Genomic DNA, 13,408 nt, shown 5'->3' with positions numbered 1-13,408 from the left:
AGCTGATTTTCAGTGGCATTCACACTGCTTGGGTCCTGGCCACCGGTCCGGGGGGCTCTGCATTTTAATTTAATTTTAAATGAAGCTTCTTAAACATTTGAAAAACCTTATTTACTTTACATACAACAATAGTTTGGTTATATATTATAGAGACCGTCTTTGTTAAAATGTATGACTGGCACGCGAAACCTTACATTAGAGTGAATAAATGAAGAGTTAGCACAGCACTTCTGAAAGGTTGCCGACCCCTGCTCTAGATCCTACTTGTGTAGCTGTTGCAACCAGCGAACCAAGCACTGGCCATGTGTAAAAACATTCAAAACTTGCTGAAGGCACCTGATACCACTTGTCGGCTTTCCTGAATGCTCAAGGAGCTGATGCTGGCATTTGCCACAGGTGGTGCGCTTGGCCAGCAGAAGCTTGTTGATTGGCATTCCCAACCTCTCTGGCATCAAGGAGTGGAGATTATCTAGAAGCTTGTGGGATTTCCAGAGCATCTGCCAGCCTTCGAGGCAAGCCTTGAAGAGTTTTCTATTTGTCAGAAGGGGATGGAGTAGCAGGAGACACGACTTCACTGGGCCACGAAGGAGAGAGAGCAGCTGGAATGAGTTCTGCCAGCGGATGGTGGCAGTTGCTCAGACTTGGCACAAGGCCTTTGGGGCAGAAGACGGTGCTGCACCCTACGGGATCTTATTGGAGCTACTCTAGAAGGAGCCATGGAGGAGGGTCTCTGTCAGGTATAACGCCAGATATACAAGATCCAATCTGGCCAGGGTTGACAGCTCTAGGAGACAGGAGCAGGGTGCCACTGTGGGGTACTAAAGGGATTGTCTCTCTCCACACCCTTTGCCTGCAAGCGTAAAAGGACCTCGAACCCCTCTCAGATGACATGGAGCCATGAGCAGAATGGGATCCGGGACAGTATCCAGGAGCAGCTCTCCTACTACCCTCAGAAGCGAAGTGGAAGACGTTATCTTTAAGTTTCTGTAGGGGTTGCTGGATGTGTTATAGGGAGCTCCCTTATCTGTGCCTCAGACCCACTCAGCACCCGTGTCCGGCCAGCAGCTGCTATCAAAGGACAAACCCTCACTGTAGATGTTAGTAGCGGCCACTCAGGAAGCACCAACACCTTGAAGGCACTCGGTACCAAGAAGGTCGTTACTACGAATGGCCTGTGTGATGGGACGCCTGTCCCACACTAGGCTCTCAGGGGTTAATAGAGCCCTTGGGAGGCTGCGCGGGAGGTAGCCAATCAGAGAGGGGCTGCAAGGAGCAGCCAATCAGGGCTGGGCCAGCCCGTATAAGAAGGGCTGCAGACCAGTTTCAGTCAGTCACTCCCTGGAGCCTGAGGAGGACGGGTTGTCTTGTAGACTGAAGGCAGCAAGCTCCCTGGACAGAGCAGTGCTGCAGGCAGACACCCAGGGAGCTAAAGGCAGCTCCGGGCAGGCTGCAGAGATCTGCAGGCTGAGGCCCTGAGACAAGGGAAAGAGAGTGCTGGGGCTGCGGGAAAGTGGCCCAGGGAGATCTACAGAGGAGTCTGAGGGGATGCCGCAAGTGGCGGCCATTTACGGGGTCCCTGAGCCGGGATCCGGAGTCGTGGGTGGGCCCGGGTCCCCCCCTCCCAAGTCACCACTGGGGAAGTAGCTGGACAGATATTGCAGAGCCCCCGGAAGCGGGGAACCCAGAGCATAACATGGCTGGAGGGCTGTGTCACTGAAGAGTCCTGGGAGTGACGTGGGTCCCAGAGCAGAAGTGACGGCAGCAAGGCACCACCAGAAGAGGGTGCACTGGCGAGAAAAGCTAATCCCTGTGACAGCCAGCACCGGAGTGAGAGGCGCAGCAGATGTAGGTACCGAGGTCAGTGCCAGCACTAGGAGCCCCCTGACAGTACCGCAGTTCCCGATACAGACGCAGCTTGAAGCAGCTCCTTAGCTGGTACCGAAGCTCAGCGACCAGAGTCCTTCGGGTCTTTTTGTATTCTGGGGTATTTTATTCATGGGATGCGCACCCAGCAGATGGGGTGGATGCTTATAACTATACTTCAGAGTCCATAAAAACAGCAAATTCGCAGTTGATCGTAAAGATTATTATAATATCCATGAAGCACCAAGGGGCAGTTTCTTATAGGAACTTTTGGAACTGCTAAATCCAAGGAAGTTAGATGTGCCTGTCAGATTTCAAAGGCCCAGATTTACTCCTGCATTAAACACTATTGTAAAGACTTGATAGGAACATAAAGACTTTTCATCCTTGAATCTCAAAGTGCTTCTCAATGAAGCTACACAACCGACTCTAACATGGTTCTAGCCTCATTTTAAAGGGGGAGTGACGAGACTAAGAACTCAGGTGGCCTGAATCCCAGTCCTCTTTCGTCTGCAGTAGAGCTCCCATTCCATCCCTCGCCAGCTCAACCGTGTCCTGGGTTCACCCAGAGCTGGAGTACCTGGGGCAGTGCAGACCAGACATGCCAAGGAGGAAATTTGCCTGACAAAGCTCTTTTATATGCCTTTAATTTTTCTGGGTAGGAATACTGTTGCCTGGAGTCTGACCTGAGCTTTGCATACAGACAAGTGGGGAGGGCAGGGGGGAGGCGCACCAGCTGGAAAAAGTCAGATGCAGGTAAAAGCCAACCCAGAATAAAAACCACAGTCAACAGCTAACACTGCAGCCTCCAAACTGAGAATTAGCAAGGTAATTAAACTAAAAGGTTCACGATTTTGTGATTAATTAGGGTTGGTTAAGGCCAAATAATCCCCATTGCTGAGCAATCAGGATGCCATTAATTTTCTTATTATAAAAGAAAATACATCAAACAGATGGTTAAACATCAGAGCTACAATATGGAAGAAAGCGATAATTCAGGCCCGTCACAAGAACACTGGGAAAGGACATCGCACCCACTCAGCAGAGAGGCACGACAGAGCCCAGATGCTATTCATTCACATTTATTCTCCAAACTGAGCCTGGGATTAGAAAACTAGACCTCCACCTATTTATCTGATGGAGACGGTGTAATTGGAGATAACACAGCATTCATGCTGGGTGTCAAACTAAATTAACAACAACATAGATCAACTGGTTGGTAACTGTGGGCAGATTCAGACTTGTCCAATTCTGGAGGCACCTCAGCTGGAATATCCAATTACTGTAATTTTAAGATTCCTTGAACAGCAGCTCTGGGCGCTGAAGGAGGAAATGCAGCAACTCATCTAGGTGCCCAATAGGCTTTAGCCCGAGTTCCATAGATTTTCAAAGCCAAAAGGGACCATTCTGACCACCTACCCCGGCCTCCTGCATAACCCAGGCCAGAGACCTACACTCACGGAGTCTTTCTACCCACCCATACGTTGAAGGTGAGCTAGAGCAGGTATTTTAGAAATATGAAGTTCAGTGGGCGTTAGGCCCATCAGCCATGCAGTTTTGGAGGAGCGAGGGGGCACACTGACCTCGCCTTGTTAAAGCCGGGGGAAACCTTCCCCGAGATATTTTTTTCTTATTGGAGTCAACTGATGATGTCAGAAGACAGAAGCAGATGAGGAAATGTCTGCTATTAAATAACCTTGTTCCTCTAGTTCGCCATTTAATTAAAATCTGTCCATCTCCAGGATAAGAAATATTGCCTATTAAATTGTCAGCGAACTCTGAGCCGTGGGCTGCCTGCTAATGCCTACACTCCCGAGTGTACTTCCACTAACAGAATACCAATTGAGAGAGAGAGAGAGGCTGATACCCACTTCCTCCCCCACACACAACACATACACATAGGAAAAAAGACTCTCGGCCAACCTCATTGGTCTACATTAAACCGAACGCCATGGAAGGCAGAGGGCAGGCAGAGCTGTTTCATCGAGGTATCGCAGGAATTTCAAGAAAGCAAGGAGAGTCGAGTCTCTGGCTCAGCAAACAGCGGGAGCCGCAGCGCACAATGGGGCTAGTGAAGGATGAAGTGCAAGGTTTTGTTGATTTAAGGTTATGTTTATTACAGCTTCCTCATACCCCTCAGTCCTTAGGAGCTCTCCACGTGACAAGGCAATGCTGATGGAATTGCCAATCTGGTCGCAGAGGCATACAGGCACATAAGGCAGCAGTGGATGAACGGAACAGGCACACATACAAGTGAGTGGGAGCTTGTTCCAATCTCTTATTATTTGTATTAAAGTACTACCTACAGGCCCCAGCTGGGATCGGGCCCCATTATGCTAGGCATCATGTGTATACAAGGTCAGAGAGCTTACAGTCTAAACAGACAAGTCAAAGAAAGAAAGAACTGTCATCCTCATTTTACAGATGGAGAGCTGAGACTCAGTGTGGTTAAGGGCCATGCCCAAGGGCGCCCCATGGATCAGTTAGTAGAACCCAGGTCTCCTGACTCCCAGTGCCCTGCCTACTAGACAGCACTGCCTGTCACGCATCCTGCGCTTGCAGAAAGCAAGCTCTTCAGAGCAGGGACCAATCACATTTGAGACTTCACCTCCTGTACACCAAGCCACTCTATAAATATACTGCGACTTCTGTTGATATAGCAGGTATGGGGTGTTAGAGGCTGATAAGACTAGCTGATCCATTATCCTAACACATTCTTATTGTGCAATAGGTACACTCAGGAAAACAGCAGTTGTTTGAACAGCAGCTTCCTCACAAAGCAAACTAGCGAGGTTTCATTTTTATATTTTAGCTTAGAAAGCCGCCTGTATGACAGTCAGTCTGAAAACCCCTTCAAAGGAACAACAAGCTATAAACTCCCAAGTACACGAGAAAAGGGGTTTTGCTCCCCAGGCAGCGCAGCACCAGCCTCAACAGGGCATTTGTTAACATGTGGGCTCTCTGGGTGAACCATATACAGTATGTCTGTTACCAATTCCAATCAACAGAACACAGAGACCCCCCAAAACAGGTGTCCAAAGGCAGCTATTTCCAAAGGAACAGTGTCAAGTGATGGATTAGAATCCTGGCGGTAATCCCAAATAACCGTTCCCGTTGAGGTTGTGACTATTCGGCAGGGATCAGCGTCTGAAAGTCTGAACAGGCAGAAAATTTCAGAGAAGAGCTTAAAAGGCAACAATGGCTTTTTCCCGGTAGGTGTGCTGGGGTATCGCACGTGGTAACAGCACGGCCTGGAAACTAAGCTAGAGAAGCCAGCGGAGAGAGCCTTTCACCTCCGCATTACCAAGGGTCCAAGTCCGAAGTGCTTGGAATGCACCTCCTTCAGTGGAATTGGCTCCATACAAACCTACACACCCCGGTTTTCCCCTGTAGCACAGTAATTGGCAAGGTTCTGGCCAGCCTGTGATCTCCAGCAAAGAGCAGGAATTTCTAAATACAGCTTACACTCGGTAAGAAGCTATTCACACTCCTCTTTCAGCTGATGGGAGTTTTACTGCGTCAGACAGCTGACAAAAGGGGTCTCCTGAAATGCTCACTAAATGAATGTACGATAGGTACAGGAGTGCCATCATCTGCTGGGTCAAAACTTGAGGAAACTCTGCATTCAAAGAAAAATAAAAACAAAACATAAGTTCATGGCGATGGGAAAAGATACGGGCCAGTTAGTTTTAGTTAACAACATTAAACGGTGCGCTGGAAATATCAGAGTGTTCGGGAATGGTTAAGTAACCCCATCCAAGGACTCCGAAGCACTGCATACAGAAAGAGTTTGGCCTCCCAACAACTGCCCAAAGTGGGTCCTGCTCCCCATGCAACAGGCAGGAAAACTGAGTGTACATCTACAGCGCAAAAAAAACACACAACAACAAACACCCTATAGCAGCAAGTCTCAGAACCAGGTCAACTGACTCAGGCTTGCTCAGGAAGGCTCAAGATAGCAGTGTAGACATTCCCACCCAAGCTGGAGGCCGGGCTCGGAAACCCGGCGGGGGGAGGGGGGGGGGGGTTGCTGAGCCCAGACTCCAGCCGGAGCACGAATGTTTACAGCACAAGCCCTGCAAGCCCCAGGCACTTGACCCAGGCTCTGAGACTCGCCGCCTCAGGGTTTTCTTGCAGTGTAGCCATACCCTGAGGCACAGAGACAGAAGGGCATGAAAAACCTGCCCCGAGTGACATAGTTATGCCAACATAACCACTCGTGTAGACAGTGCTACGTCAACGAGAGAGCTTCTCCCACCGGCACAGCGACCACCTATCAGAGAGGTGGATTAACTAGGCTGACAGGAGCTGTGGGGGGCATTGCCCCCCCAAACTGGATACATCGCAGAGACAACACCAGATTTCTCCCTTCTCTTTAGCCCTGCTGCCTCCCTGCAGAGGAATGGTTCAGGGGAGTGAGCACCAACCCCAGGCGCTGTGTGTCCCGATCAATTTCCCCACATGGGCTGCCTAATGGGAGGGCAGGAGAGCAGCACCTGACCCTCACAGCAGAGCTCCAGCTTGGGGTCCTTTCAGTTTTACTAGCCTATAAAATAAGAGACTTGTCCCAGAAACACAGTTGTCTAGACATAGGGGCCACGTTCTAATTAGCACCAGTAACATTGTAGCAAGGGAGTATAACCTCTGAGGTGCGTCCCAAGCGCCTGTGCAGGGTACAGCACTGACTGTGTGACCAGGGAAGGTTAGATGGGAGTGGAGCGTGCTTAGGCACATGGGCAAAGGGGACAGGTTTTAGCGATGGATTTGTTTGGTGTGTGCATCTCTAAAACCAGGGAGGTGTGATTCAGTGTTACATTAAAGTGCTTGGTTCTGTTTATTCAATAATTTGTTTTTATGCTAATGTTGATTTTTAAGTTTCAGAGTAGCAGCCGTGTTAGTCTGTATCCGTAAAAAGAAGAACAGGAGTACTTGTGGCACCTTAGAGACTAACAAATTTATTAGAGCATAAGCTTTCGTGGACTACAGCCCACTTCTTCGGATGCATATCATAAAATAAGAGACTTGTCCCAGAAACACAGTTGTCTAGCATCCGAAGAAGTGGGCTGTAGTCCACGAAAGCTTATGCTCTAATAAATTTGTTAGTCTCTAAGGTGCCACAAGTACTCCTGTTCTTCTTTTTGTTGATTTTTAAATGGCAGCTGGTAAACATGGCAAATAATTAAGTTAAAACAAAAACTAAGGTGATTAAATAATGAACGGAAACTGTATTTGTGATTTCAAGTACCCTGTAATTTAAGTACCACTAACAATCGGTAAATCCAGAAGTTAGAGCTATACCTATTATAAATAGTATTAACTCCCCCCCCCCCCCCCAACAGAGAAATCAAACTACACCCATGGACGCAGTTCTAGCCATACAAAAGTGCTTATACCAGAATAGTTTATTCTCTGACGGGAAGGGGAATAAGCTATAGCAGCGTAAGGTACCTTTATCCAGATAGAACTGCACCCACGCTGTGGGATGTATCCGTGTAACTACATTGATAACGAAAGCCCCCCCCCCCCCCCCCAACCAAAATAGCTCTACCAGTTCAAACTGTGGGTGTAGAGCAGGCCTGTGTGTGTGTGCTGTGCCTCGCACACCAGGACACTGATCAAGGCACAGAAACAATTAAGACTAGTGGAAAGTATAGACTAACGAGAACGTCTGTGCTGCCAGAGTAAAGGATCCTCCACACACCCATGAAGTCAACGGGGGCTGCAGGCGTAGAACTGATGGCAGAGTGACAACCCACTTCCATCAGCATTTCAGTAATACAGAGGCAGAATTCATTCAAATGGCTCAACTTTTCCCCTTTCGTAGAACTGTAATAAAGATAGGAGCCTTTTTCCTTGCCAAGAACAAAACCCCTCAGCACATTCTCAGCCACCACCATCTGTAACAATATTCGTTAGTAAACAGCCGTGCTCAGTGTCGGGATTCTTGTGGTGCCTGCACAAATAGGTCAGTGGATGAGGCAAGTGTTGTTACGGAATTGAAACCAAGTCTACCCCACAACAGTGCACCCCTGGAAGGGTTTCTGATGCAGCCTGTTGAAACAGAGCCCTGCAGAGAAAGGGGATAAGGCAGTGGGGCTGAATGGCATGTGTGAAAACAAGTATCAGCCCAATGTTCAAAATTGGGAGACAAGTGTGAACCCTGTCAGGACTAAACAAACAGTGCCCCAGCACATTAGCTGCCGCAGGTCAGATTCCTCCAGAACACTGCGCGGAGTATGGCACCAGATGAACCATTATCATTTCAGCTCAGCCGGATTCACAAGGGGACATTTAGACTCCAGCAGTACGCTCACGTTCTGCAGGAATCTAACATTTAAGGAAGTACATATATCCCTTTCCAAAAGTGTAATATTAAAGCCATTAGCTCATTGCCAAAACGGTCTCCAGGTCACTGATTCAGATCCAGCCAAGTAGAATTAACAACCAGAAGTCATTCATCATCCGATGGCTGTGCGAAACCAGTTGGGGGAGGTCCTAACCAATTCCTAGCAGGTTTGTCTCATGTCACCAAAACCGCCGTGCAATGCTTGTCAGACTCAGCACGGCATTAAGACACCAATACGATTTGCACTTTCATCCCAACGGATGGCTCTTCCAGCCAGAATGAGGCACAAGCATGCTAGCATGAGAGCAGCACAGTTCAAAACATCAGCTTGGCTTTGCCTACATGGTGGTACCTGTTCTATGGAGAGAGACGATCCACTCGTGAGCTGGGCACTTTTCCACTAGAGCCAAGTTCAGTGTAAAGATACCTTTGTTAGTGGAAGTGTGACTGCATCCAAGGAGAATGTATTTCCAGAAACTGTTTTCATCAAGTGGTTTTAGTTACCCCAGAATAAATCCTTAGAGGCAGCCATATTTCACTGAAAGGGACACACTTTCCTACTTAAATTGCTCCCACTGCTCTAGATTACTAGAATACAAAGATTAAATTCTATTTACTGATTGCTTTGGACAATAGAAAACAAAGATGCAGGTTTCACTTTGAAGCGCTCTGGGCTGCAGTGTTTGGTCTGCAAACACTGCCGGGGAAGGGATGTTTGTTTGAAAACAACTGGTGGAAGCGTTGGGAGGATTTTTTAAAATGTATAACATTTCCATTGGTCTCTGGATTTTTCTGAAAGCTGATTTTTTTTAAAGGTAATTTGGAGGACGATCTGATTTGATAGGACACCTTTAGTACAATGAATAAATGAGACATTGATTTACAGCTGTTCCCATTAATGTTAATAAGAATTGCATATGTAAATCTACCAGCCATCAGTTGGAGAACAGAGTGCTCCCATTTTGGGACTCCAAAATGCAAGACATAATTCCAGTTCCTGGCTGTCCTCTATAGCCCTTTTATTTTCATGTATAGATCTGAACAATCATTTTCTGGGAAAACAACACTGCTGCCTTTCTATCATTACAGGGGAGTCGCATCTTACGCGGGCTTAAGGTTCTGAAGTCAGCGCGTAAAGCGAAAATCGTGTATAGTCAAACACTCATTGAGTGGAATGGCGGGCGGAATCGCCCACACTAAAGGTACAGTATTTAAATTGTTATTTTTCTCTTTTTTGTTTTGCCAGGTGCATATAGTTAAAATCGCGTAAGTTAAATGCGTCTATGATGCGACTCCACTGTACCTGCACTTCTGAAACCTTCACTACTACTCTGGGAAGCTTTAAAAGAACCACGCAGGTGTTTGAGTATCAGGATGGGTAAGATTGAAAGTTTCCAACACAAAGGAAGTGAAATCCACCATCTGATGTTCCTCTTAGGGGAGGGATGGCGTCTGCTATAAATTCTGTTTGCAGAAACTGAGAAACTCTGTATTATTTAGGCATAAAGAATCGTATCTTGATGCAGTGAGAGTATTTCTATTGATATCAATGGAAGCCAGTTCAGATCCTGACATACGAAGTTGACAACACATGTACAAGCTTTGATTTCTGCTGCAAGAAGTTGCAAAGTAGGGGCCCGATCATGAGGACACTTACTGGGCATGCTGCTTCCTCCTTCAAATCTATAAAGACTGGACAGCAATTTCATCTCTGGTACTCTTTGATCTATATAGTTTCCATAAACACATGAACGTCTTTCAGGACCTCTGCCTTGCATGGCTGCAAGCAGCACTCTATCAGGGCAGTTCCTTGGAACTGCAGGCTACCTTCAGATCTCATTTAATCCCCAGCTATGAGCTATCATAGATAGCACTGGGAGAGCCACTTAACTCCCCCATGTGAGAGTCTGGAGGGCACGGACATGTCTGTAAAAACAAAAGGGCGATATTAAGCCTGCATCTGACAGCCCCCTGCCCCTAATACCGTAAATCCTGCTGCTGGATTATGCTGTCTGATCCCCCTCCCCGCTTTTATTCATATTGCAGCTGTTACTTACACAGTATAATGGAGCCAATACCTCCAGGCAAAGCTAGCAAGTTTAACATCTTCCTATTTAATGTCATTTTGTCTGTTCTGCTTCCCTTTCGCTGATTCAGCTCCTCTTACAACACTGGCCCTTTGATTCCTGTCACACGTGGAAAATGATTTCAATTGCACAGGCAGAGCTATTTTTAAAAGAATGTCTAGCGAGACCAGTTACACCCCCCATCCCCAGAAAGTCAGGAGATGAAACTCTAACGTCATCTGGAAGGTGAGCATCTAATATGCACCCTCATTCAGACAGGGCTGAATAAAGCACTTGTTAATGTGAAATACATTCATGGTACTTTGGTCCACTTATATTATACCCCACTGACGTATTTGAGCCATTCAGTGTTACTCACATCACAGGGTTAAGCTACCACCAGCTCTTTCAAGCTAAGTTTAACCTGCGCTGTACACAGCACTATTTATACAGCAAGGCTCAGGCAAAACTGATGTGAAATAGGAAAGCACTTTAATTTCAGGGGAGAAGTTAATTCAGATAACTTGCCATTGCCTGGAAGCAGAGCCAACTCCTAGGAAGTCTATACCACGGCTAACCATTTGTGTGTCTGCCTCCCCAATCTGCATGCCAGTAACGCACCTCTCCACAACACAGGAGTACAACTACCATTTGCATTTAGATTTGCATCGTGCAAGGCATAGCATTGTGCACCCCAGTCTTTCTCCAGCAGCTTTTTAAGTCATTCCCCTCGGACATCAGCACCGAGTTTAAAAAGCACAAACCACCAAAGACGTAACTCTGTATTTTCACAAGCAACATCCCCACTAGCTGAATAGTCAATTGTCTCCACAATTCTGAGTTAGGTCCAAGGACTCCTGCAGAGGCTACTAATGAATTGGGCAAACCCTGTAGCTGGAGAGATGGGGAGGGCTATGTCCCAAACTGGACAGTCTCACTGCTTTACTCCGGCCACCTTTGAAACAGTCCCGTGCCCCAGCCCCCGCAAACCCGAGAGGTAAACCCGCCAACTCAGCAGGGTCCAGCGAGGAGGGGGCTGCCTGGGAGACCCAGGGCAGCTCCCTGCTGGGCCACAGGCTCTGTCAGTGTGACTTGGGCAAATGCTGCGCTGCCCTGTGCTCAGCTCCCCATCTGCAACCCAGGGACGTGAACTGCGTGCCCCAGGCCCCCCCAAAGGCTCCTCAAGCAGTGTGCAATGACCCCCCCCCACTCCCACACAGCACAGGAGCCCCCTCCCGCCCCAGGCCGCCCCAAAGGCTCCTCAAGCAGTGTGCAATGACCCCCCCACTCCCACACAGCACAGGAGCCCCCCCCCCCCGCCCCAGGCCGCCCCAAAGGCTCCTCAAGCAGTGTGCAATGACCCCCCCCCACTCCCACACAGCACAGGAGCCCCCCCTGCCCCAGGCCCCCCCAAAGGCTCCTCAAGCAGTGTGCAATGACCCCCCCACTCCCACGGGACAGCCGGAGCCCCCCGCCCCAGGCCCCCCCCAAAGGCTCCTCAAGCAGTGTGCAATGACCCCCCCCACTCCCACGGGACAGCCGGAGCCCCCCGCCCCAGGCCCCCCCCAAAGGCTCCTCAAGCAGTGTGCAATGACCCCCCCCACTCCCACGCAGCACAGGAGCCCCCCCGCCCCCCAAAGGCTCCTCAAGCAGTGTGCAATGACACCCCCCACTCCCACGCAGCACAGGAGCCCCCCCCACCCCCCAAAGGCTCCTCAAGCAGTGTGCAATGACCCCCCCCCCACTCCCACGCAGCACAGGAGCCCCCCCGCCCCCCAAAGGCTCCTCAAGCAGTGTGCAATGACACCCCCCCACTCCCAGGCAGCACAGGAGCCCCCCCCTGCCCCAGGCCCCCCCAAAGGCTCCTCAAGCAGTGTGCAATGACCCCCCCACTCCCACGCAGTACAGGAGCCCCCCCTGCCCCAGGCCCCCCCAAAGGCTCCTCAAGCAGTGTGCAATGACCCCCCCCCCACTCCCACGCAGCACAGGAGCCCCCCCCGCCCCAGGCCCCCCCAAAGGCTCCTCAAGCAGTGTGCAATGACCCCCCCCCCACTCCCACGCAGCACAGGAGCCCCCCCCTGCCCCAAGCCCCCCCAAAGGCTCCTCAAGCAGTGTGCAATGACCCCCCCACTCCCACGCAGCACAGGAGCCCCCCCCCGCCCCAGGCCGCCCCAAAGGCTCCTCAAGCAGTATGCAATGACCCCCCCGCCTGATGGGTCCCCGCCCAGGGGAGCCATAGCGCCCCACAGCCGTGGGCAGCCGAAGCCCCCGCCGCCCCCACTCCCGCCCGGGGCAGCCAGAGGCCCCCCCTTACCTCTTTCGCATGGGACAGCCGGAGCCCCCCCCCGCACGACCCCCTCCCGCGGGGCAGCCGCCTGGCGCGCGGGGGCTGCTGGGAGCTGTAGTCCGCTCGGCCGTCCAGCCCCGCTTTGCGCTACGGCCGCCCGAGCGTCCGAGGACTACAGCTCCCAGCAGCCCCCGCGCCGCTCCGCAGCTGCCCGCGGGGGGTTCAGGAAGCGGCTCGGAGCAGCGCCCGGGGCTGGGGGCGGCGAGGGGAGCCCCCCCGCGATGGACACACGCCCCCCCCGCCCCGGGGCAGCGCCCCCTCCCTCAGCTGCCGGCCCCGCGGGGCGGCGAAGCCCAACGGCCGCGGCGCGCGGGCACTCACCGGTCAGCAGCGGCGCGCGGCCAGGGGCCAATGGGAGTGAGCAGCGGCTGCAGCGGCGCGCGGACACCCGGGACCTGAGCCGGCCGGCCGGGCGCGAGGACACTGCGGGGGAGGGGCTCTCACACGCCGCGTGGGCGGGGCCGGACGGGGAGTGGGCGGGGCCTGAGGGAGGGACCAGCTCCGCCCCCCCCCCCCCAGCGCCTCCCACCGCTAGAGGGAGCTGCCCGACAGGAGGGAGATGGCCCCGCCCCTCTCAGGCCTTAAAGGGCCACGTACCCCATTGAGTCTCCCCCCCCCACAGCGCAGGGTGGGCATCCCCATTGGGTATATGGGGAGATTGGAGGAGGGGTTAACCCCCAGTGATTTCCTGGAACAAGTGGGGGAGGGGTTATCCCCCATTGGCTACGTGGGGCGAGCGGGGGAGGGGTTATCCCCCATTGGGTACGTGGGGCGAGCGGACGAGGG

At 51.3% G+C, this 13,408-nt stretch overlaps 1 protein-coding gene across 5 annotated transcripts in view; it reads right to left on the bottom strand.

The window, feature by feature from the left end:
• Positions 1-13,102, bottom strand: part of SIPA1L3 (signal induced proliferation associated 1 like 3) — a 116,607-nt gene extending 103,505 nt beyond the window's left edge. For 2 of the 5 annotated variants that reach the window (XM_065571383.1, XM_065571382.1), the window contains exon 1: positions 12,944-13,102. The gene's annotated coding sequence lies outside the window, so the exon portion shown is untranslated. Of the gene's footprint in view, positions 1-12,589; positions 12,686-12,943 lie in introns of those variants that run through there. The other 3 variants (XM_065571385.1, XM_065571384.1, XM_065571386.1) reach the window with 2 other exon arrangements.
• Between the last annotated feature and the right edge of the window lie 306 nt (positions 13,103-13,408).

The sequence above is a fragment of the Chrysemys picta genome, chromosome 17, assembly GCF_011386835.1.
Source record: "Chrysemys picta bellii isolate R12L10 chromosome 17, ASM1138683v2, whole genome shotgun sequence".
In the NCBI taxonomy this organism is placed as follows: domain Eukaryota; kingdom Metazoa; phylum Chordata; order Testudines; family Emydidae; genus Chrysemys; species Chrysemys picta.
The sequence above is the reverse complement of the archived record's forward strand: the minus strand, read 5'-3'. Positions and strand labels throughout refer to the sequence as shown.